The sequence below is a fragment of the Castor canadensis genome, chromosome 4, assembly GCF_047511655.1.
Source record: "Castor canadensis chromosome 4, mCasCan1.hap1v2, whole genome shotgun sequence".
In the NCBI taxonomy this organism is placed as follows: domain Eukaryota; kingdom Metazoa; phylum Chordata; class Mammalia; order Rodentia; family Castoridae; genus Castor; species Castor canadensis.
In genome coordinates, this window is record NC_133389.1 from 166,634,187 (window position 1) to 166,659,551 (window position 25,365).

The window sequence follows — 25,365 nt, forward strand, 5'->3', positions numbered from 1 at the left end:
ATGGGGAGACTCCTTTCCTTAAATTCCATTTTTTTCTAAGAAGTGAAAGATGAGTACAGTGTCCTAATTCTTACTAAGGAACTTTATGTGGTCCTCATCATCATTGTCCAGTGTGTTTACACTTCAGCAAAAGTAGAATTTTCTAGGGACCACCCTAATTTCCTGCTATCCATATTATTTCAATTCAGTTAAATATCTACTGTGTCCTTTTTATATGCTACATACTGTTCAAGGCACTCTGTATGTCAGAGAGTTTCCATTCTGGTGGGGAAAGCAGTGAATTTAATAAAATCAGCAAATTAAAGTTGAGTACAGTATGCACACCTGTAATTCCCAGCTACTCAGGAGGCTGAGGCAGGACGATCACTTGAGCTCAGGAGTCCAAGACCAGCTTGGGCAACATAGCAATACCCTGTCTCACAAAATAAGTGAATCAGATAAGCTATGTGATAAGGTGATAAAAGCTCTAGAGAAAAAGCAGGGAAAGGGGGTTTTGAGGAGTGCTGAGTTGAATGGTCAGGGTTGGCCTCACCACAAGATGAATTTGAGTAAATTTGAATGAGTGAGCAGTGAAGCTATCTGAGGGAAATACCTAGGTAGAGAGAATGATTACTTCAAAGGTCCCGAGATGGAAACATGCCTACCATAATTGAGAAGCTACAAGGGAGTCAGTTTGGATGAAGCAGAGTAAAAGAGAAGGCTGGTAGGGAGTCAGTTTGGATGAAGCAGAGTAAAAGAGAAGGCTGGTATAGACCTGTTGTGATCCAGCACTTGAGAGAGCTGAAGCAGGGAAAGTATGAGTTCAAAGCCAGCCTGGGCTACATGATGAGATCTTGTCTCTAAAAGAGGGTAGGGAGAAAAAAGGCAAGAATAGAAAATGAGGGCAGGAAGGTAATGGTGAGGCTGATAGGAGTGGTAGACCCTTGTCTTCCTTGATGAAGACTTAAGGGTTTCCTCTGAGTGCAATGAGGATTTATTGGAGGGTTTTGCTTAGAGGAGCAATATGCGCTCCCTTACATTCTAAAAGGATCACATTGGACGGCAGCATGTCTGTTACTTGGCATGGCTCAAGCGGTAGGGCACCTGCCTAGCAAGTACAAGACCCTGAGTTCAAATCTCAGTTCTCCCCCAAAATAAAAAGGATTATTTTGCTTTGGCATTGTGAATGGACTGTGGGGAGTGAGGGAAGGTAGGACTCAGGGAGAACAGTTAGGAGGCTATTGTAATAAGCCAGGTGAAAGAGAATGGTGTCTTGGACTGGGGATACCATTGAAGTGATAAAAAGTAGATTTTTAGCCAGGCACTTGTAATTCTAGCTACTTGGGAGAGAAATCAGGAGGATTGAGGTTCAGCCTAGGCAAATAGTTTTTGAGACCCCATCTCCAAAATAACCAGAGCAAAATGGACTGAAGGTGTGGCTCAAGCAGTAGAGGGCTTGAGCCACATCCTCTACTTTGCAAGTGCAAAGCCCTGAGTTCAAGCTCCAGTCCCAAAAACAACAACAAAATAAGATTTTTTAAAATATATTTTGAACATGGGGCAAATTGGATTTCTTGGCTAATTGCATGTTAGGATTGTGACCAAAGGTTAAGCAGACAAAAGATGATTCCAAGGTTTTTGGCCTGAGTTATTGGAAAGGTGAAATTGCTATTTTAGTTGGAAAATTTCAAACACAATATGTTAGATCAGTGAAATTCATCACCACTTGGACAGATACTGTATTTATTCTTTTGCTACTTGGGTATTTTAAAACAAATGATGGATTGGCGGGAGTGGCTCAAGTGGTAGAATGCTTCTCTAATTCGAAGCCAGCCTGGCCAAATATTTTGTGAGACCCTATCTCAAAAACACCCATCACAAAAAAGGTCTGGTGGAGTGGCTCAAGGTGTAGGCCCTGAGTTCAAACCCCAGTACCACAAAAATAAATAAAACAAATGACAACAGCATTACCCATAAATACTTGCATATATATCTAATAGATCAAAATTTCCCACATTAGGGCCGGGCACTGATGGCTCATGCCTGTAATCCTAGGTACTCAGGAGGCAGAGATCAGGATGATTGCAGTTCAAAGCCAGCCTGGGCAAATAGTTTGTGAGACCCTATCTTGAAAAAACCCTCACAAAAAAGGGCTGATGGAGTGGTTTCATGATGTAGGCCCTGAGTTCAACCCCAGTACTGCAAAAAAAAAAAATTTCCCACATTAGGCTTTATATATATGTATATCACGTATATATGTGTGTGTGTGTGTGTGTGTGTGTGTGTGTGTGTATATAATCAATTACTCTATTCCAATATCCTACATATTTTAAGTATGGAAATACATTGGTTGTTGAATTTTAAAAATATTTATTTAGACAGGTGTCCAGGCTGGCCTGGAACTTTTGTGTGTGTGTATGTGTAGGACAGTACTGGGGTTTGAACTCAGGTCCTTGCACTTGCTAGGCAGGCTTTCTACCACTCGAGCCACTCTACCACCCCTTGGCCTCTTGATCTCATACCTCAGCCTCTGAAGTGCTGTGATCACAAAGCGTGTGCCACCACACACAATTGATTGTTGGAAATTGGGCATTGAATCTACACAGATGATGACATTAGAAGCACTTTTCCTTTTGAAAAACTGAGCTGTTCACATCTGCAGTGTCTATTCCCTGATAAGGAGCCAGGCAAGTCAGCCACACTCAACTTCACTGTATTTAGGCAAAACATAGTATTTTTTTTTCAAAACATAGTATTTTAAAAATCTATTTTTCACAAAAAGATGAAGGGGAAATTATGAAATATTTTTTCAAATAATTAAATACTAGCTTGAAATATTATGCTTATGGCAATAAGCAATTTGATGTAGAGAAATTAAATTTAAACCCAAACTTTTTAGGCTATCACATAAAGCAATAGTTAATTATTTTATGAGGAAGCATGAGAAAACATGATTAAGCCAGGCACTGATGGCTCACACCTATAATCTTTGCTACTTGGGAGGCTGAGATCTGGAGGACTGCAGTTCCAGGCCAGACCAGGCAAAAAAATCTGTGAGACCTCATCTCAATAGGAAATAAGCAGGGTGTGTTGATGTGTGTGCCTGTCATCCCAGCAATGGTGGGAAGCCGTAAATACAAAGATTGTGGTCCAAGCCAGCCTGGGCAAAAAGTGAGACCGTATCTCCTTAATAGAGCAAGAGCAAATAGTGGGGAGGCCTGGCTCAGGTGGTAGAGCTCCTGCCTAGTGAGCATATGAACTATGAGTTCAGACTCCATACCTCCAAGAAAGAATGAAAACCATGTTCAACATCTTTGAGAGCATATAGTCTAAGTGATTAGAAATATGTCAGTTTTCTTTCTGGCAAGTACTGTACAACGTGCTAAGTGGGTTTGGAGTGAATAGTCTGAGCAGTGCCTGGTATTTAGAGAATGTCTGAAAGTGTTGAGGATTGGGGCCTGTGCTGGTTTTCTGTGTAGGAGTGTTTTAACTTTTTTAGGGGTGGGAAGAAGCTTAAAGTTTTCAAATATATAAAACTAGAGAGAATGGAATAATAACCCCCTTACCTCTGAACCCACAGATTCACCTATCATAAACATTTTACCATACTGGCTTGTTCTGTATATATATATTCCTTTTTTTTTTTTTCATTTTTCTTTTATTATTCATATGTGCATACAAGGCTTGGTTCATTTCTCCCCCCTGCCCCCACCCCCTCCCTTACCACCCACTCCACCCCTCCCGCTCCCCCCCTCAATACCCAGCAGAAACTATTTTGCCCTTATCTCTAATTTTGTTGTAGAGAGAGTATAAGCAATAATAGGAAGGAACAAGGGGTTTTGCTGGTTGAGATAAGGATAGCTATACAGGGCATTGACTCACATTGATTTCCTGTGCGTGTGTGTTACCTTCTAGGTTAATTCTTTTTTATATATTCTTTTTTAAAAATTTGTCATTGCTGTAGTTTAAAATTTTCTATTTGCTAGCCAGGCATTGTGGTTCACAAGTAATCCAAGTACCCAGGAGGCTGAGGCAAGAGGATTGACAGTTCGAGGCCAGTCTATACTATATAGTGAGACCTCGTCTCTAAAAACAAAACAAAACAATCTATTTGAAATAATTTAAAACTTAAAGAAAACTTAAGGACAGAATAACTCCCTTGTGTGTACCCTTTGCCCAGATTCACTGGTAACATTTTGCCACATTTAGTTTTATCATACTTTTATGAACTATTTCAGTTAGTTTTATATATCATGATCTTTTAACTTTATGTGTGCATTTTTTAAGATCAAGGATATTCTCTTACGTAATGATGTGTCCCTTCTTAGAACATCATATCATGTTGCTTTTTGCCATGATTTGTATTGATAAAGTTACTTCTGATCTGTTGATTAAGATGGGTTTGGAAGATTTCAGTTGCTGTATTTTTTCACATTTATACTCTATTTTTAGAATAGTTTTCAATTTACAAAACAAATTGAGCAGATGGTGTAGCGTTCACACACTACACACACACAGTTTCCTCTATTGTTAGTATCTTATTATTAGTACGATTCATTGTTATTAAGGCTATAGTTTACTGGGACTTCCTTATTTATTTATTTACTTATGGTACTGGGGATCAACCCAGGATCTTGTGCATGCTAGGCAAACACTCAACCACTGAACTACATCCCCAGCCCGGGGACTACCTTATTTTTATCTGATGCCCTTGTTGTTTTTCCTCCAGGATCTCTTCATTAGTCAGGCTTTTGTGTTGCTGTGGTCAAATACCCTAGGAAAACAACTTATATGACAAAAGTTTATTTTGGCTTGCAGTCTCAGGGGGTTCAGTCCAGTATGGCTGGAAGGGGTGGCAAAGCAGAGCAGTTCTAATCATGGGAGCCAGGAAGCTGAGAAAAAAATACAGGGGGGAGCTAGGGCAAGATACAGCCCTCAGGACACACCTCTAGTTACTTACTTCCTCTTCCTTTTCACCACCTAATTATAATGTCATACTATTATAAACCTCATTAAGTGATTCATTCATTAGTTGTAAACTTATTAAGGAGTTAATCCATTGATTAGGTCAGAGTCCTCAAGATCTATAATTGTCTCTCTGGAAATGCTCTCACAGACTCACCCAGAGGTGTGTGCTTTACTAATGTTTTAGGCATCTCAATCCAATCAAGTTGACAATATTAACCATCACAATCTCATTATATATTATACATTCCATTTAGTTGTCTCCTTAGACTCCTCTTGGCTGGAAAGTTTTCAGACTTTCCTTGTTTTTGATGACCTTAAATGTCATCAAAACCCAAAATAACTATATATTTCTTGCCCAAGTCTTACAGTTAGCCTTTTCTCCAGAGGATAAGTCAGATATTTTATAGGATGCTATTCTGTGTTTGCTATTTTTCTCATGATTAAACTGGGCTTTAGAGTTTGGGAAGGAAGAGTACCAAAGTAAAGTGTATTTTTTTTTTGAGTTGGGGCCTCAAACTTCTGGGCTCAAGCAGACTACAAGGGTGTGTCACCATGCCCAATTTAAAGTGTTATTTTTATCACATCAGTTCCAGGGTACATACTACCAACATGATTCATGACTAGATGTTGGCCTAGATAACTGGATGATGTCAGATTTCTCCATTGTGAATTACTGCTTTTGCCCCTGCACTAGGCACAGAGTGGAGAGTTATGTTCTCCGTCCTGTAGGACAGAATGTCTATATCATGTATTTAAAATTATTCTGTATAGGGCTTGTCTCCTCTGCACTTATTAGTTTATTAAATTATTCCAAGGATTCATGGATGTTTAAACTTTGAATTATAAATTAATACAACTTATTTGTTTTGTTGCTCAAAAGCCATATGCTTTTGCTACTGGGAGACTTTTAATTAGCTCCTATGACATACTCTCACCAGTGTTAGAGTGTGTGTGTGTGTGTGTGTGTGTGTGTGTGTGTGTGTGTATCATTTCCTTTCTGATTTTAAGAAGTGCCAGGCTCATCTTGTGTATTTCTTGTTCCAGTTCTAGAATCAACCTTTTCTCCAAGGAGACCTGGTTCCTTTTCATGGAGGAGTTAGAAACTAAAACCTAGATGCTAGTTGTGCTGCTTGCTACTAAGATGTCTCCTGTGGTATATCAAAGCAAAAGTAAACCTCTGGCATCATGCCATTTAAACTCTACAAGCTAGCAAGTACAAGGCCCTGAGTTCAAACCCCAATACCACAAAAACAAAACTAAACTATACTAAACACTTCTGTGGTTCTTTAAAAAAAAGTAAGAATATTTTCTATATAACCAAAATCAAAACACTTCTTTTGATTTTCTGTAGCTGCTACAAGAAATTACCACAAACTAGCTGGTAACATGCCCGTAATCTTAGCTACTTGAGATGCTGAGATCAGGTGGATCAAGGTCCAAGGCCAGCCCAGGCAAATAGTTCTGAGACCCCATCTCCAAAATAACCAGAGCAAAATGGACTAGAGATGTGGCTCAAACGGCAGAGTGCTTGATTTGCAAGCACAAAGCCCTAGTTCAAACCCCAGTCCCACCAAACAAAAATTACCACAAACTTGGTGGTTTAACACAACCAAATTTATTATCTTGAAGTTCTGGAGGCTACAAGTCTGAACTCAGGCTATGAATAGGCCTAATTACCTCAGGAGGCCCTAGAGAGGAATCTCTTTGCCTTTTCCAGCTTCTGGTGGTTCCACATTGTTCCAATCTTTACCTCCAGGGTCACATTGCGTCCTCTTTTCTGCGTCTTCTATGTCTCAAATCTCCTTCAGTCTCACTTTTTTTTTTTCTGCAACAGTTTTAGGGTTTGAATTCAGGGTTCTGAGCTTGCTAGAAAGAGCTGCCACTTAGGTGATACCTCCAGTCCCCTCTGCCTTACAAGAGTAAGGCACTTGTCTTTGGATTTAGTGCCCACAAAGATAATCTAGGATAAACTCACTCAAAATTCTTAATCCCATCTTTTGCTATAGGTGATAATATTCACTCTTTCTACATAATGCAGTATATTCAGGTTCCTGGAGTAGAACATGAGTATGTCTTGGGGAGGGGGCTATCATTCAGTTCACCCTAAGTGACAAGATTAATAGTGACTGCCCTTCCTCCCTCCCCCCTCCTTCCATACCCTTCGTCCCCTCTTTCCTTCCTTTCCCTTCCCATACCCTCCCTTCCTTCCTTCCTTCCATTTTTCTTTCTGTTTAGCTATTTTGCCCAGACTGGCCTGGAAATCCCGGGCTCAAGTGATCCTCTTGCCTTAGCTTCCTGAGTAGCCATATTTTAAAAATCCCATTATTAATATTTATGACTGGTAGAATTTTGGTTCAATCTATCTCTTAGGTATACTTTTATTTTTCAGTACTGGAGTCTGGACCAAGGGCCTCAAGTTTGCTAAGTGCTTTACTACTTGAGCCACACCCTCAACCCTTTTTGCTTTAGCTCTTTCTCCATAGAGTTTTCTGCTTTTTGCCTGGGCCGGCCTTAGACCATGATCTTTCCATCTTCCTCCTGAGTATGTGTGTGTATATATATATATGTATGTGTATATATATATTTCTGATTCCTCTGTATTTGCACTATATTAAGCCCCAATTCTCTCCCATTATCTATTTTATTCATCCTAATTCATATTAATAAAGCTTTCTTTTTTCCTTTCTCTTTCTTCCCTCTTTCCCTCCCTTCCTACCTTCCTTATTTTGTTTTTTTTTTTGAGATAGGTTCTTACTATGGAGCCCAGACTGGCCTGGCACTACCTGTGTTTCCCAGGTTGGCCTCAACCTCTCAATCCTCTTGCCTATGCCTCCCATATGCTGGGATTATAGGCACCCCCCCACACCAGCTAATAGTAATAAAAGTTGATTTTTTTGGTGGGACTGGGATGTGAATACAGAGGTTTGTGCTTGTAAAGCAGGTGCTCTACCACTTGAACCACACCTCCAGTCTATCTTGCTCTGATTATTTTGGGGGATCTCATGAACTCTTTTGCCTGGGCTGGCCTCAAACTTCAATCTTCCATATCTCAGCCTCCAAGTAGCTAGGATCATAGGCATGAGCCACCATTTTCTTTCTTTTTTTTTTTTTGCAGTAGTGAGGATTGAACCCAGGGCCTCTGACATGCTTGGCAAGCACTCTACCACTTGTGTCATACCCCCAATCCTTCTTTTCGTATTTTGCTTTTGAGTTAAGGTCTTAATAACTTTGCCCAGGCTGACCTAAAACTCCAGATCCTCCTGCCTTTGCCTCCCAATTAGCTATAAAGTTTTCTTAACATTGATTACATTCTTGATGTTTATAGTTCAAATTCAGATTTCTGTATTGTCTCAAAACTTTTTTTAACCAGGATCCAAACAAGGTGCACTCATTGCATTTGACTATATCTCTTAAATTTCATAATCTAAAACATATCTCCCTTTTTGTTGAGGAAAGTAGATGTCACTCATCCCATACATTGGCCCAAATTCTAGAGCTGTCTGAATTTTTTTTTTTTCAGTTATTGGGGTTTGAACTTAGGGCCTGACACTTGCTAGGCAGGCACTATACCATTTGAGCCACTCTACTAGCCCTGTGTGTGTGTGTGTGTGTGTGTGTGTGTGTTGGGTATTTTCGAGATAGGGTCTCTCAAACTCTTTGCCTGGGCTGGCCTCTAACTGTGATCCTCCTGATCTCTGCTTCTCCAGTAGAGTAGCTAGGATTACAGGCGTAAGTCACCAGTTCCCAGCTAGATTGGTCTGATTGCTTCCCATCTGGAGACATAATGTTTTATGATGTAAGATTGGTTAATACACAGTATACAGGTGATGGCAGACATTTTTCCAGTGTAAAATTCTCCCATTAATCGTTTTAGTTCAACATTCATCAATGACTGCTGCCTAAATCAATTATTTATTGAGATCCTTGCTCTGGTCCACATGTTAGTTTCATCGTAGATTGTTTTCTTTATTTCTGTAGTCTATGCCCTAGAAAAGATTCTTTCGCCCTCCAGCTCTCTTTATAGTTCTTCAAATCTACCAGGTTCAGAGACATCTGAGATAGGTGGCATGATCTATTTTATGTGAGGAGATAATGGGCTAAAAGTTCACATTTGAAGCCCATAAAGCAGGTGGTTGTAGTTTGCCCAGCTGTGTGGATTGAGTTTGAGGGAAGGTGCATTGGAAGGCGGCAGAGTGGATTGAACTATCTCCCCTTTTTACTGGGCTCAAGCTCATAGGCAGGCTCGTAGTGGAAATTCTTTAACAGAGAATGTGCTCTTTTGATTTCAGAAGAGCGGGTTAGGCACGGCTAACGAAAGAATCCTTAGGGAGTAGATGGAAGCAGGGCAGAAAACAAGCGTCCTGGATTCGCGGAACAGTGCCTTTAACTAAGGAACTGCAGCTCCCAGAATTCCACTCGCCCTGAGGGACTGCGCGTGCGCGCGGACGGCGCGTCCCGCCCCTAAGTCCCACAAGCCCCGGGATTCCGCGCACTGCCTCTCTCCCATCCCCGCCCTCCCCTTCCCGGCCCTTGGTCTGTCCGCTGGGGGCGCGCGCAGTGCGTGGCAGGCGGCCGGCGGCGTCGGTGACTTAGTGCGCGGGTCGCGTGGCGGTGCGTGGTTGCTAGGGGCGCCTGAGGTCGCCCGCTCGCCCAGCAGGCCGAGCGAGGAAGCAACGCGGAGCCGGTGCCGAGCCTGGCGAAGCTGGGTCCTCTAGGTGAGTGTGGCTACGGAGCCGGGGGACCGACCCCGGACCCTCCGCCGGCGCGTCGCTTCCGCCCCTCCCTCTGCTCGGGTGCCTTCGCACGGGTCCCCCAGCCCTCCGGCCGCTCCCACCAGGCCCCCCTTCCGGCCCGCTACCTCCCCCATCCTCCCGTGGGCTAGGGTGCACGGCCTCCTGCCTGGCAAGCCCTTCGCCGCCGCCACGTCCGGTGAGCTTAGTTGGCCTCTCCTCTTGGGTGCCTGAGCCCCTCAGCATCCCCTTCGTCCTGTCTCTCGTGCTTTCTCTTTCCCGCCACGCTGCTGTTTAAATTCTTCTCGCTTAGGTGGGAGCCCAAGCTCTTCTCAGGCTTCAGGGTCGAATTTAACATGGATATCTACTTTTTTTTTTTAAACACGTCCCCACTCTTATCGATAGAGAAACTCTGGAGTCTAACAGGAGCTGAGATCATGTGGAATTTAACTTCATTTATTCATCCAGTTTTCCATTTAATCATTTATAAACATTTTTAATAAACATCAACAAATATTTAATGAGACCGGCTACTATGAAAAGTGCAGAGGGTGGGTACAGCGAAAGCCTGTTTTCACGGAATTTATAAATAGGGGAGATTTTTAATCAAGTAAACATTTGCCGTTCTGTGGTGTGTGCTGTGATAGAACACAAGAGAGACACTTAAAACAAGCTGGCTTAGAAAAGTATTTTATCCCCGTTCCCTCTGGTCTTCATATTGCCATTCTGGATCTTTAATCCAGAATGTTTTAATCGTTTATGGAGCCATCTCAGATACTCCAAATAGCAATTTCCTTAATTCCAGCACCTGTTGAGTCAGCCAATCATAGGTAATCTGGAGGACCCTTTGAGAGAATGTTCCATCCCAACCCTCCGTTTCTTGCAGTAAATACTGAGACAATATTTGCATAAAACCTAATCCTTTGTTGTCCAGAAAGTTACCAGCTATTTATTGATTGGACTAAAGTTAGCTTTGAAAAGTTAGTTAAGTGTTTTCTGGGTATAAAGAGATAGAGGGCATTCCAGATACAAAGTGTCATTTACAAAAGCTATAGAAAGACCTAAATTGAGAACAGATATGAAACAGACCTGGGCTGGGTTTGTTGGGAGTCTTTCTTTGTTAAATAGCAAGAGGAAAGTTGGAACTTTAATAGGGGTTAGATTACAAAGGGGTTTAGATGTTTTGCTGAATTTGAATTACAACTGTAACCCTTGGAGTAGTGGTTCTGTAGGTCCTTGACTTCCAAGGGATGCACCTGTCCATTTAGTTTTAGATGAATAGATTTTCAGACCTGCAGCTTCCGATGAACTCTTCTAAACTTCCCTAAAAGGGGAAGGAGAGCATATCCCTCACATATCCAAGTCTTTCTTTCTTTTTCTTTCTTTCTTCCTTTCCTTTTCATTTTCCCTTTCCCTTTCCTCTTTCCTTTCCTTTCCTTTCCTTCTTCCCTCTCTCCCTCCCTCCTTCCTTTCCTTCCCTCCTTTGAACTTGGGGCCTCAGTTTGCTAAGCAGGCACTCTATACCACTTGAAACACATGCCCCCCCACCCAGCCCCAGCCCCATTTCAGATTTCATGAGGAGATTAAAAAAAACCTCTTTAGATGTTAAACTAGGCATACTTTGGAAATACTGATTACAGGGAAGCTGCCTTTTGTGATTAAGTTAGCGCTAGACCCAGATGGCTTCCTGTCTTTCCCTGTCTAATACACACTGTTAAAGGGGAACTTATTCCTTATTGGAATATTCTGAATTCAGAATATAGCCATTAAGCAAATATAACTGGAATTTCTTTTTTGGAGGGGGCACAGGTTTTTTAAGCTATAGTGGATTATACACCTAAAAATTTGAAGAGATTTAGAATTCAGTAAGATAATAAAAACCTGTTTTATTAAATCAAATGATGAAATGTTTATTCTAATTACAATTTATCTTAGGTTCTTTCTTTTCTTTTTTTGTAAAATTTTAAATATTTTCTTCCTCCTCTTAACCAAAACATTGTCTTTAAATCTGTGATGAGAAATTGTAGATGTTAGGGCTGGGGATGTAGCTTAGTATGCATGAGCCTTTTTTCAGTGCCCAGTACTGCTCCCCCACCCCAATTTTTTTTTTAAGATACCAACTTTAAGATATGTAATGAATACATGGTTTTAAAAATTCTTTTGGGAATATAGTAATAAAATCATTTGAAGAGTATGTTCCAGCAAAACCACAAAAAAATAATTAGCAGGACAATAACATCAGATTTGTGTCTGGGATTACTGTAACGCCAATGTGTGAATTGACTAGGAAGTGTTTTAGACTGGAGCCTGGGAGCCAGTGAGAAACCTAGTAGTGATCCAGGCTAGAGCTGATGATGAGTTTTTATAGTTGCTGCAGTGGGAATGGAGAAGTTTGCCAGTTCTAGAAGAACTGGCAAAATCTGGTGACAGAGTAGCTGTGGAGAGAGTTACAAGGAGTGCTGAGGACTGATCTAGGTTTCTGACTCTAGCAACCACATGCGTGGTGATGGAAGAAGGATTAGAAAGAGGGGCAGCTTTGGAGTAGGAAGATACAGGAGTTACATTTTGGACCAGCTGGGTTGAGGTCTCTATAACACACCAATATAGAAAGCTCCAGGAAGTTGTTCTGTAGGTCTGGTGCTCAGGATAGGGGTCTGGGTGATGACAGGGAGTGAGAATGTAGGTGGTTGAAGTCATGACACAGAAGAGGTTGCATTGAAAGAATATAATAACAGCAGCTGCTATTGTGTGCTCACTGTGTTCATGGAAAGTGAGAATGAGCTCAGAGGAACACCAACATTCAAAAGATAGGGAAAGGGGTGGGAGAGGACAGAGAATGCATAACCAAATACAAAAATGAATATGTGAATGGAAAGTTGTCACTTGTGGTAAAACTCTAAATGAAGCCTTAGCTTCATGGTCTAGAATTGGGTTTAGTTTTCCTACCACCTTCTTTCTGTGAAAGAAGGGGTTGTCTGGTCATAGTCTCTCTGGATTTTAGCATGGGATCAAGAGCCGTGGTCATCTGGTGAAAAGCAGAGAAACAATTTTTGCTTTAATACCTGAACTTCTCATTTGCTCTTCTGGTAGAGCTGGGAAACAATACTGACAGTGCTAATTTCTCCTGGGCCTTGAAATACAAAGGCCCCTATCCTTCCAGGTCCTTATACATGTCCTAGACAGGCAGTGCTTCTCCGGACCAGACCAGCTGTGCTCTGATTCATTTGTTTATTTATTTATTTTGACTCACAACTCCTTACCTCACTTCAAAAAGTTCTTTGAGATCTTTGATTTTTTTTTTTTTTTTTTTTGGGAGACAGGATCTTGCTGTGTTGTCCAGGTTGGCTCAAACTCAAGATATTCCTGCCTCTGAGTGCTGCCACCATGCCCAGTTCGATTTTATTTATTTATTTTCTTGGTGGTACTAGAGTTTGAACTCAGGGCCTTGTGCTTGCTATAAGTATTCTTACTATTTGGACCACACCTCCAGCCCTTTTTGCTTTAGTTTTTATTTTAGATAGGGTCTTGAGCTTTAGGCCCAGGTGCACCCTTGGATTTGCAATCCTCTATTTCCACTTCCCCCGAGTTAGGATAACAGGTACACCACCACACTAGGCTTTTTTTTGGGTGGCTCTGGAGTTTGAACTCAGGGCTGTTACCTCTTGAGCCACGCTTCCAGCCATTTTTTCTGATTTTTTTTTTTTTTTTTTCAAGATAGGTTCTTGCAAACTATTTGCCCCATGCTGGCTTTGAACCTCTGTCCTCCTGATTCCTGCCTCCTGAGTAGCTAGGATTACAGGCTTGAGCCACCAGTGCCCACTTAGGTTTGTTTTTTTGTGATAAGGTCTCACTAACTTGTCTAGGCTGATCTTGAACTGTGGATCATCCTATTTCTGCCTCCCACATAGCTGGGATTATAGATGTGTACCACCACACCCAGCTTTGATTTTTTTTTTTAATGTGGGGTATATATCAATATTTGCCATGTTAGAAACTGAGATGTTAATTAATTCATTTGGGAAAAAAGTAAGTCCACTCTTCAAATGTTATAAGCTATGAACTTACCATATAAGTTAACATAAGTTGCATTTTTACATGAAGAATGTTATTGTCTCACAAAAGATTATTGAGAAGAATGACATTGTTTTTGCAAATTAATAGACGACAGCTAGATTTTCATATTTATTTCTGCAATCTGTTGTGATATATTGTTTGGTTGAATTATGAAGACACTCCACCTTTACACAGATAGTTGGAAAAAGTATTTCAGTGGTCTTATCAGAATTTGTGGGTATTCTTTGGCACTACACAAAACAAGGGTTGGTTTTTTAAAGATTAATTGCAATTTGGAGTCAGAAATGGTATGAATGAATTTTGCATACTTTGTCACATTGGAAATCCATTGGTCTATCTCTCATTTTGACTGGATCTTACACCCCTACATGACTCTCACATCATACTACAGATAGTTAAACATAGTGGTTGATTGAGTCATGCAGAGCTTTCAAATGTTGCCACATTTTACTATATAGTATCAAAAAATTTTTTTTTGATGCTGGCCATGCTTGTAATTCTAAGACTTGGAAGGCTGTGAGGTAGAAGGCCTGGGCTACATAGTGAGATGCTGCTCAAAATAAAACTAGATAGGGCTGGATACATGGCTCAAGTAATAAACTTGAGACCTTGAGTTCAAACCTCAGTACTGCCTCCCCCCCGCAAAAAAAAAAAAATACACCTAAATAAATAAAATTCACATTGTATTATCACCAAATTTTTTCAGAAAAGCAGTCAAGTATTAGAACGTTGTCGAGCTACTAGTGGCAGATAGAATTTTGCCAAAATTCTAATTTTCTCTTGGAGTTCAAATTACTGGCAACAAGTACTGTCAGCTGTTTCCTTGAAGTGATAGGCTTGTTTTCATTTTCCAAAACATATCTGCCAAATACCAAAAGTACCAAAGTTAGAAGAATTATTGTTTGTGTCATTCATTCTCTTTTTGTGTGTCATTCATACTTTCAAATAAACATAGTATTCCACAGAAAAATCTGGCAATTCAGACAATGACCCCAAGCGCTTTACTTAGAGACACCCTTCATCTGTATGTGGCTTAAGTGTTTTATATGAATTTTTACCCCATGGAAGCCAAGGCCTCAGGCATGCTAGGCAAGTGCTCTTCATCCCAGCCTTTACTTTTCATTATGCCACACAGAATTTGTAAAAGTGTATATTGAAGGGTTGAGATTTAATAGGAGTTTTACTGTGCCACGCAGTAAAGCTGGCATTCTTTTACTGTGTTGACAAGTAAGTGCTGAAGGATCTGAGCTGCCATTGCCTTGATTCATGCTAAGACGCAGCAGTTTTTATTGTACCGTCAGTAGGAAGGTCAGCATAGTAAAAAATGCAAATAACATTTTTTTCTGTTATGAAGATGCTTTTGACCTAGCAGAACCACTGACAGAGTCTCAAGGCCTCTTCTGGGTGGGGAACCAGGCTTTGAGGACCACTGCTCCAGTGGCTCACCTGAGGAGGAAGGAGGTTCCTTTCAGAAGCTGATAAAGATCAAGGCTTCCGGAGAGCTAGTCACCTAGTTATATAAAGTCTTCAACTGGTTTTACTTGGCAGTAATTTGTAGATTTGCCTCCCTCAGTGCTAACTTCTGTAACCTGTATCTTTTCTTTGGGTTTACTTACTCATTTTGCCCAAAGCTACCTGTGACTTCCCTTATCTTCACTTGTGATGTTGACTCTTCCTTTCATTACAGCCAGAGTTTGACCTTCCTCAGTATGGCTTTAAGAAGTTCATTGATGACTCTCCAACTTTCTTTAGGGAGATGTAGCTTGGAATTTATCTCATAAGAGAAAGTGGGTCTGATTCCTACACTACTCCTGTTTGATACCAGGTGAGTCTGGTATCTAATACAGCTGTTGGGCAATTGGAGTTATCTCATCAGAGATCTTATGGATTGGTAGACTAAAACATATTTTTTTCGTGGACTGAGGTTTGGATTCTGTGCTACATAAGTGCCCTACTACTTGAGCCACCCACCAGCCCTTGTTTAGTTTTTTTGTTTCTTTTTTCCAGATAGGGTCTTGTGCTTTTTGCCCAGGACTGGACTCAGACCATGTTTTCTCTTACCTCTGCCTCCCACCTAGTTGTGATTACTGGAGTGACTACCACATCCAGTCCTCTAAATCATTTCATATCTCCTGAGTTCCCCTGGTGACCCAGGAAAACACCTAGGTGGGGGAGGAAAAGGAAACTGCAGATCCCAAGTGCCACACACCCTCTTATAATCTAGGAGAGTGATTTAATCAGTGAATAATGAATAATTGCTTGCTGCAGAAATAGATACTTGTCCAAGTTGATCTGGGCCTGGACCCTAGAGACAATGGTTTGAAACAACTGCAGTAGATTTTTTTTTTGACACAGGCTACAATTATTCATGCTCGCTTGATGAAACTTGAGGTAAAAAATACCCCACAGAAATTGGACAGAACTGGATAGGCAACTTCTGAATGCTATGAATATTCAGATTCTCAGCACTGAATACTTTAGAAGGGGAGAATCTGGAGCCAGGGACTTCCACAGGGATGCTGCTGCAACAGTCCTGCAGGGAGCAGGGGCTGAGCTGAGTTAGCCACGAAAGTTGAAAGATGTTTGATGCCATTTTGCTGTTCTAGAGAAAACGCTGTAGTTCTTTACCCTCTTTAGTCAGATTTTATTTATTTATTTATTTTTGAGTGGCTTTGTAGATGTATAGTTGATGTTGAACATGTCCATCACCCTGAGGTCAATTGTTTTTAAACTATTCAAGAAGCCTTAACTGTTCCATGAAGCTGTTGGGGAAGGAAGCTTGGGCAGTACTGCTGAAGAGGAGGCCATTTGGAGGCAGGCCCCTTCCCACACTCCCTTCTACCAGAACAGCTCTGCATCAGGCTGTTGTAGATACACAGGGATTTCCTATAAAAACTCTAATGGCATTTATGAGGCACAGCCATGTAGAAGGTGAACAGTGTTGTGAGATGGCCTTGGCAGAAGTATCAAATAGGAATACACAACAGGTACTGATGGAGGGGATGGGGCTAGAGCTGGTAAGGATTTAGAAGAAAGGGGATTTGTGGAGTAAAGCTCTGCAAACATTTGAAAGGTTTATTCCAGGAATCTAGTATAATACCAGCATTACTTCATATTGCAGAGGTCAAGGTGGGAGGAAATAGAAATAAGCCTTTAAAAAAAAAAAAAAGGTTTAAGAACAGACTGTTAGGTCTTTCAGCCCAAGCTAAGAAATGTGGATTTTATTTATTGATGTACATGACAGTCATCTGGGATGCTTGTTAAAATTGCAGATTCCTGGCCCCACTCCAGATGACGAACTGAATCTCTGGAGGTGGGGGGGCTCAGGGATCAGTACTGCTGGTTGTTTTCTGTTGTACTTTTTTTTTTTTTTTTTTTTGATGGAACTGGGGTTTGAACTCAGGACTTCATGCTGGCAAAACAGGTACTCTATCACTTGAGCCACACCTCCTGTCTGACACTCTACTGCTTGAGCCACTCTGCCAACCCACCACTGGTTATTTAGATTCAGGCAGTGAGCCTTCATATGTTTGTTGAAAACTCATGAGTAGGCTTTGGAAAAGGAATGACTTGATCAAGCAATATTTGAGCAAAGTTAATCTGGAGGTTCCTTGCAGGATGGAATATTTGGAAGAGCAAAACCTGGAGGTTCAAGTTTCATTCTGGATTTTTTTTTTTTTTTTTTTTTTGGTGAGACTGGGATTTGGACTCGGGGCTTCAAACTTGCAAAGCAGGTGCTGTGCAACACCTTCAGTCCATTTTGCTCTGGTTATTTTGGAGAGGGGATCTTTAGAAACTATTTGCTGGAGGATCTTGATCCTTCCCATCTCAGCTTCCCAAGTATCTAGGATTACAGGCAAGAGCCATCTGTGCCCGGCTCACTCTGGACATTTTTATATGTTAATGAGATGACTAATGAAGACTCCCAAGATAGCTGCTGGATGGGAGTCTGGTTACCAGGGGAACCATCAGTGATTAGCAGGTTGGAACTTTCAGTCTCACTTCCCAACTGCAGGAAGGGTAGTGGAGCCAAACTTGAGTTGATCACCAGTAGTAATTTATTCAGTCATGCCTACAAAATGAAACCTTCATTAAAAAAAACAAAGGGACAGGGTCTGGAGAGCTTCCACATGGCTGAACATGTGCATGTACGTGGAAGGTGGCCTGGAAAGGGCATGGAAGCACCAAGAGCCCTTCTACTTACTTTGCCCTGTGTGTCTCTTTCAACTGACTGTTCATTTCTATCCTTTGTAATAAATGGATAGAGGTAAATAAAGTTCCTCTGAGGTTCTTGAGGTGCTCAAAGTCGAGGATGGGGCATGGGAACTCCGATTTATGGTTGATGGGTCAAAAGCACAGGTCACAACCTGGAGTTTGCAATTAACATATGAAGTGGAGGCAGTCTTATGGGAGTGAGTGCTTAGCCTGTGCAATCAGCTCTCTTAAGGTAGTGTCAGAATTGAATTGAACTGGTGGTGAATCCCTTGATGTGGCCCCATATACCCCATATACACATTTTAATGCCAGAAGTGAAGAATTCTGTGCTGGGTTGTGAGTACCTATGTTAGAAACTAGAAGAACTGTGTTCTTTAGCTGGTCATAACTGTTGTAGATGCAGTTGTTATTCAGCAAATTTTTAATGTGCTTACATTATGTTTCTGGAGTTGGGCATATACTGTGCGAATAAGGTTCCTCTTTTCAGGAGTTTTCATTCTGAAAGAATGATAGGCAAATGCAAGGAAATGCATAAATAATTGAAGTTTTCATTTTATAGCATAATTAATACGATTTTTTATTAGGTGATTCATTTACATAGCCCAGTAATTAAAACCGGAGAAAAGGTATTCATAGGGAAGTCTCTCATCTGTGTTTCCAATCTCATTAGTAATCTTTAGTAAAAGTCAGTTTATTTTTCTGTTGTTTTAAAAGGATGTATTAATATGTAATATTAAATAATGGAGGAATGAAATGGAGTACAAAAAGGTGATATGAGAGGGTATGATTGTGAGTGGGGCACTATTAGGGTTGACAGGGAGGCCTCTAATTAAATACTGAGTGAGAGAACTGAGTTGGCTTTTCAGAGCTCTGAGTGTTTCATATGCCTGGTCATGGGGAGAGCTGCTTTGGATATGGTCAGATAGAAGTCGGGTCTTACAGGCCTTGGAGCATCAGGTGGCTTTAAGCTACAATTTAAAGAGTACCATGGCCACTGTCTGGAAGAGAGATTATAAGGAGGGGTAAGAGTGGAAGCAGAGAAATCATCAGGTGAGAAATGAAGATCGTTTGACTGAAGTAATGACTATGGAAATGGGGAAGAATGGACAGATTCAAGGACATATACATATTTAAAGCTAGAAGGACTTGTTAATGGATTGAGTAGAAATGAAAATACACCACAGTCAGTGTGAAATCCTTATTACCTCAAGTATGTCGGAAGTTTCTGTGACATGGCCCTACTATTCTGCTAAGTTGTCCAGACTGGCGTTGGAACTTGTGATCCTCCTAGCTCAGCTTCCTGAGTGCTGGGATTATAGGTGTGCACCACCTTGCCCGTTTGAAGCTAGCTAGATAGAAAGGAATACTGGGGTTTGAACTCAGAGCTTCACGCTTGCTAGGCAGGTACATGTGTGTGTAAGTATATACATACATATAAATATTTATATTTTTTTAAATTGAAGTTCTCTTTGTGCAGTTGTAGCCAATTACCTGCCCCTGACTCTAAACAATTAATTGGGCATGGGAGGAACAGAATTGATTCATTGATTGATTCATTCTTATCTCATTAATCCTCCTACCACATGCCCTAGCATGACTTTACTAAGATCTGACATTCCCATCTAATTTCAAGGAGGCTGGAAGATAACATGTTCTTTCTTGAATAACAGTGGTGATAGAAACCCTTGAGAGTTCCACAGTGCTTACTTGTTTCCTTCTCTGTAGCCCTTGAGCCCTTATCTCAGCTTCTCAGATTCCTGACTCAGCTGGGTGCTGACAGCACCTGCTTTCTCTTTTGAGGGCAAGACAAGGACTTGTGTTTTCTTGGGCAGTGAGGTTTTATGGAGAATCATGTTATATTCACTTGACATATCTTTTTAATATTTTAATCTGAAATAGTTATTCAGCCTTTTCTTTAATGAGCTTGACACTTTTAAAGAATTATAGACCTTTTAAAGAAGACTGAGGGTCTTCTGTACAAAGACCCTCAGTTTGGTTTTGGGATTTCCTCATGCATTCAAAGTGATGTATATTTGCCTGGAAATTGAGTCACATCTTGAGGCACAATGTCTATAATGATAACTGATCACTTGATTAAAGTGATATCTGCCAGACTCTTCTACCATACACTTACACTTTTTCCCATTGTAATTAATAAATATCTTGTGAGGAGATAATTTAAGACAATGTAATTATTCAGTTTCTCAGTTATTTTTCACCAGCTAGTTTTAGGATCTGCTGACCAGTCTTGCCTGAAGCAATTATTATTGTGCTGGTTGCCAGTGGTGATGTTCTACATTTATTAGTTGGAATCCTTTTATAAAGAAGAGTTGTTCCTTTTCCTTCACTTACTCATTTATTCTTTTATTTGTTAACAGTTTGGATTAGTAGATTTTTGTTTTATTTAATCTGATATCATTTATTTTACTGCTCAGTTTCCAGATTTGGTCAGAGAGAATCTCTTTAATCTAGTTCCTTTGTCCCATTTTTCCCTTTTTCCACTGTTAGCAGCTTTATTGAGCTTTAATTTAGATACCATAAAATTGCTTCATCCACTATAATAGTGTAGTTCAATGGCTTTGAGTAATTGTGTGGTTTTGCAGCCATCATCACAATCCAATTTTAGAACACTTTAATCACCCCAGAAAGTTCCTTTGTGTCCATTTGCAGTCATCCCTGTTGATACCCAGAGCTCCAGGAAATTACTGATCTACTTTTTCTCTCTATTTTGTCTTTTCTAGAAATTTTATAAAAATGGAATCATACAATATATAGTCTTTGTGTCTGGTTTCTTTTAATTGAGTAATGTTTTTGAGGTTGATCCATGATGTAGTAGTTCGTTTCTTTCATTGCTGAGTGGCATTCTGTGATATGATGATATATGCTATTTTGTTTTTCCCTTTACCAGTTGATGAACATTTGGACTGTTTCTAATTTGGAACTATTATGAAAAATGTTATGTAGGAGTGGAATTACTGGATCATTATAATATGAAACTTTTAAAGAGAGTGCCAAACTTTTTCAAAAAAAAAAAAAAGTTGTATTTTCACCAGCAGTGTATAAAATTCTAGTTTCTCCACATCTTGGCCAATACTTAGTAGTATTAATCTGTTTGGGTATGGTCCTTCTAGTGGGCATGTAGTAATATCTATTATGTGTGTATGGTGTTGGGGATCACACACAGGGCCTCACAGGTGCTAGGCAAGTGCTCTTACCCCTGAGCCACATCCCCACTCCAGTAATAACTTATTATGATTTCAGTTTTCATTTCCCTAGTGACTGTTGATACTGAATCTTTTTCATTTTTATCAGCCATTGTAGTTCTTCTTTAGTGAGATTTTTATTTAAATGTTTTGCCTGATTTAAAAACTAGATCAGGCTGGGTGCTGGTAGCTCACTAGCTTCCCCTAGCTACTTGGAAGGCTGAGATTGGAAAGATTGCAGTTCTAGGCCAGCTCAGGCAAATAGCTTATGAGACCCCCATCTCTAAACCAATCAGAGCAAAATAGGCTAGAAGTATGACTTGAGTGCTAGAGTACCTGCTTTGCAAGTGTGAAGTCCTGAGATCAAACCCTAGTCCCACCAAAAAGAGGAAGAAAAAAAAAGCAAGCAAAACAAACTAGATCAGATGTCTTATTAGTTATGAGAGCTCTATGTATTCTGGTTATGTGCCCTTTATTTATATTTGCAAGTCTTTCTCCTTGCTTGTGCATTTTTCTTTTCATCTCTCAGTAATGTTTTTCTTAGTTCTCTGTTGGTTTTGGTGCTGGGGATTGAACACAGGGCCTTTCTCATGTTAAGCATGTACTTTATAACTAAACCACCTCTCACCCCGCATTTCTAAGTCTTTAGTGGCAATAACATTCACCTGTTGCCAAATTTTTCTCCTATTGATGATGCTTTTAGGGTTGTAGCTAATAAATCTTTGCCTTGTTCAAGGTCATACAATTTTTCTTCTGTGTTTTCTTGTAGGAGTTTTATCATTTCAGTTCTCACATTTAGCTTTGATCCATTTTGAATTAACTTATGGTATATAATAATGACGCTAATTGCATTTATTTGCACATGAGCATCCACTTGTTATAGCATGATTTGTTAAGAAGATGATCCTTTTCTTCATTAAATTGCTTCAGTAGATCTTCAATTAAAAATTAATTAACCATAGACATGAGTTTATTTCTGGACTCTGCTCCATTGATCTGTGTGTCTATTCTTATGCTAGCGCCATTTCCTATACTCAGTTCTGAATCAAATAGTGTAAGTCTCCTGGTTGTTACTGTTTTTGTTTTGTTGGTTTTGCTATTCTAGGTCTTTCACATTTGCATACAAATCTTAGGATCACCTTGTCAACTTCTTCAGAAAAGACTGGTGGGATTTGGATAAGAACTGCATTTACTCTATATATCAATTTGGGAAAAACTGCCACCTTAATATTGAGGCTTTCAGTTCATGAACGTAATCTCTTCATTTGCTTAGGTCCTTAATTTCTCTGAGTGGTGTTTTATAGTTTTCAATATACAGGCTTTATACTTCCTTTGTTAAATTTATTCCCAAGACTGGGTACAGTGACACTCACCCATACTCCCGTTTACTTGGGAGGCTGAGGCAGTAGAATTGCTTGGGCCCAGGAGTTCAAAGGCAGCCTGAGTCACACAGTGAAACCCTATGTGTAAATAAATAAACAAATAAAGCCTAGGTAAATTTAATTTTTTAAATGCTTTTATAAATAGGGTTGGTTGTTTATAGTACTGGCAATTGTACCCAGGGCCCTGTGCATCCTGGGTAAGTGCTATAGCACTGAACTTTACTGCCAGCCCCATTTTATTTCTTTGTTGTTGTTGTTGCTATTATGTAGAAATAAGGGTTTTTTTTGTTTTGTTTTGTTTTTTTAAAGTAGGATTGGGGTTTGAACTCATGGTTTTGTGCTCACAAAGAAGGCCCTCTAATGCTTGAGCCACACCTCCAGTCTGTTTTGCTCTGATTATTTTGGAGATAGGGTTTCATGAACTGTTTGCCAGGGCTGGTGTCAAACTTTGATCCTCCCAATCTCAACCTCCCAAGTAGCTGGGATTATAGGCGTGAGCCATTGGTGCCCAGCTAAAGTTTTTTGTACATTGCTCTTGTATACTACTAAACTTGTTCTAGTAGGGTCTTTTTGTAGATTTGTTAGGATTTTCTGTGTATAAGATCTTGTATACTAAAAATTGTTTTACTTCTCCCTTTTCTATTTGAGTGTCTTTGATGTCTTTTTTTTTTTTTGCCTTATTGCACTGATTGGAATTTCTAGTACAGTGTTGAATAGAAATGCAATAATTAGCTATTCTTGGCTTGTTCCCAATCTTAGAAGAAAGGATTTAGTGTTTCATTAAGTGTGCAATATTAACTCTTTCTGTGATCTTTGATGTCCCTATCAGATTTTGAGTACTTCCTTACTTTTGGGCAGCACAAGATGTTCTGAGCCCTTCTATTGCTTTTCCTGCCTCAGTCCTTGAATCATTTTTTTTCAGGGAGCTGTGGCTCCTAATATTAATGATTGTATTTAGAAACCGGGGTCTAGAGAGTAGTTGAGTAACTGTCACTTTTTAACTATGTTCAGAAATCCCAACCATCTAATTATAAAAACCATAAGAAGACCCAGAAGCAAGGGAATAGAAAAAGGTTTTGCTTATCACATACCTTCTTCACCTGATAGGTCCCAAAGCACTTTTGAGTTGCCCTTTAGTGTCAACTCACACCTACAATGGAGGAATCTAGCTACTGGTAGTAAAATAAATTTCGCAAAATCTCCCAAATGACAAGATAATTCTACCTGTTGTAAAAGAACAGTGCTGCCCTAGCTGAAATGTTGTTGTGGAATAATTAGTGCCTACTCCTTGTATTTTTTTCCCTTCATGGCAGCTTGTGAAAGGACTGAGGGGAAGAGATGAGGTCATTGAGTACCAGTAGGAATGAGAGCGGTAACTACCATGTTGCCAAGGTTTATTGTGGGCCAGATACTGTGGGTTTTGTTGTTGTTTACTTTGAGACAGGGTCTCCCTATGTAGCCCAGCTGGCCTTAAACTCACCATCCTTACCAATCCTGCTGGTACTGTACATTTATATGCTTTATGTGAATTTTCTAATTTTGTCTGTCTTACAACTACTCACTCAGGGTTATGGTGCTTCCTCTCTCCTGTATGGGTTCAGTATTGAATGTGATTCCCTGCTGATCGGTGCTCTGCTTGGCAGGAGTCACCAGGAAGTAGTAGTAGCTGCTGAAGCAGCGTGGTTGGGAGAAGGAATAGTGCCCTGGAGATTTTTGGGAAATGTCACAAAATTAATATGTGTTTTCATTTTCAAGATCAAACAATGCAGATGCCTTGAAATAAACTAATATCCCGTTCACCTTTCCTGCCCAGTCCTTCTTCCCATCCCCCTCCCCTAGGTAACCATTAACAGTAGAGGGTATATTCTTCCAGGTCTTTGGAAGACATGCTCAGTTGTTCTGAGAGCTGTCCAGAGGGACTTTTCTTTCCAAGAACTCTGTCCTGAGATATTCTGCTCCCCACTGATCTTTACTTGCCTTTCAGCTCAGCAGTTTTCCTTTTGGACCTAGTTGAGGAACTTAGCCGTAGAAACAGACTTATTTTCTTCTAAACTTGAACTCTGTAGACTGTAGCTCAGTGTTCCTGTTCAACCTCTTGTTCCCAAGGGATCATGTGTAGAAACAAGAAACACATGAGTCTGCTGGCTCTGTAAAATGTTAGATTGTTCAAAGTGTTACTTTCCAGGTGAGGCCAGTTTATTTTCGTTCCTTGCATCCTTTGTACATTAGACAGAGACAGTAAGTACAATGCCTTTGCTTACCTTTAAGTAGTATGTACAGATGGCTAAAAAATATGTGTAAACTCATGAAGATAATGGAACTTATGGCATACTCTTTGTAATTCACATAATCACCAATTCCTCTTTATGAGTTTAGATTTAAGTTGGTATTTGTGAAGCAAGAGCATCAATGGCCTGGGCATGGCCTTCTATATAATACAGATATCTTTTCTCCCTGCTCTCTTTCCTTTGAGTCTCGTCCTAAAATTTTGCCTGGGAGATGGGCAGTCTATGTCTTGGATCCTAATTGCACAGACACATAAGAGTATATTATCACAGTGCACTTAGAAATTGTTTATTTTTTGGCAGAACTGGAGTTTGAACTCATGCTTGCTATGCAGGTGCTTTACCTCTTAAGGCTCATCCCCAACCTTTTTGCTTTAGTTTTTGTGTGTGTGTGCTGGGATTTGAACTCAGGGCCTACAGCCCTTTTTTTGTGATAGGTTTTTTCGAGATAGGGTCTTGTACACTATTTGTTCAAACTGAGATCCTCCTGATCTCTGCTTCCTGAGTAGCTAGGATTACACGCGTAAGC

General features: G+C 40.3%; 1 protein-coding gene across 3 annotated transcripts in view; it reads left to right on the forward strand.

Moving 5' to 3' along the window:
- Ttll4 (tubulin tyrosine ligase like 4) overlaps nucleotides 1–25,365 on the forward strand; it is a 51,393-nt gene that overhangs the window by 2,286 nt on the left and 23,742 nt on the right. The window contains exon 1 of one of the 3 annotated variants that reach the window (XM_020153525.2): nucleotides 9,469–9,662. The exons of 1 other annotated variant lie outside the window; for it this stretch is intronic. The gene's annotated coding sequence lies outside the window, so the exon portion shown is untranslated. Of the gene's footprint in view, nucleotides 1–9,468; nucleotides 9,663–25,365 lie in introns of those variants that run through there. One more of the 3 variants, XM_020152283.2, reaches the window with a different exon arrangement.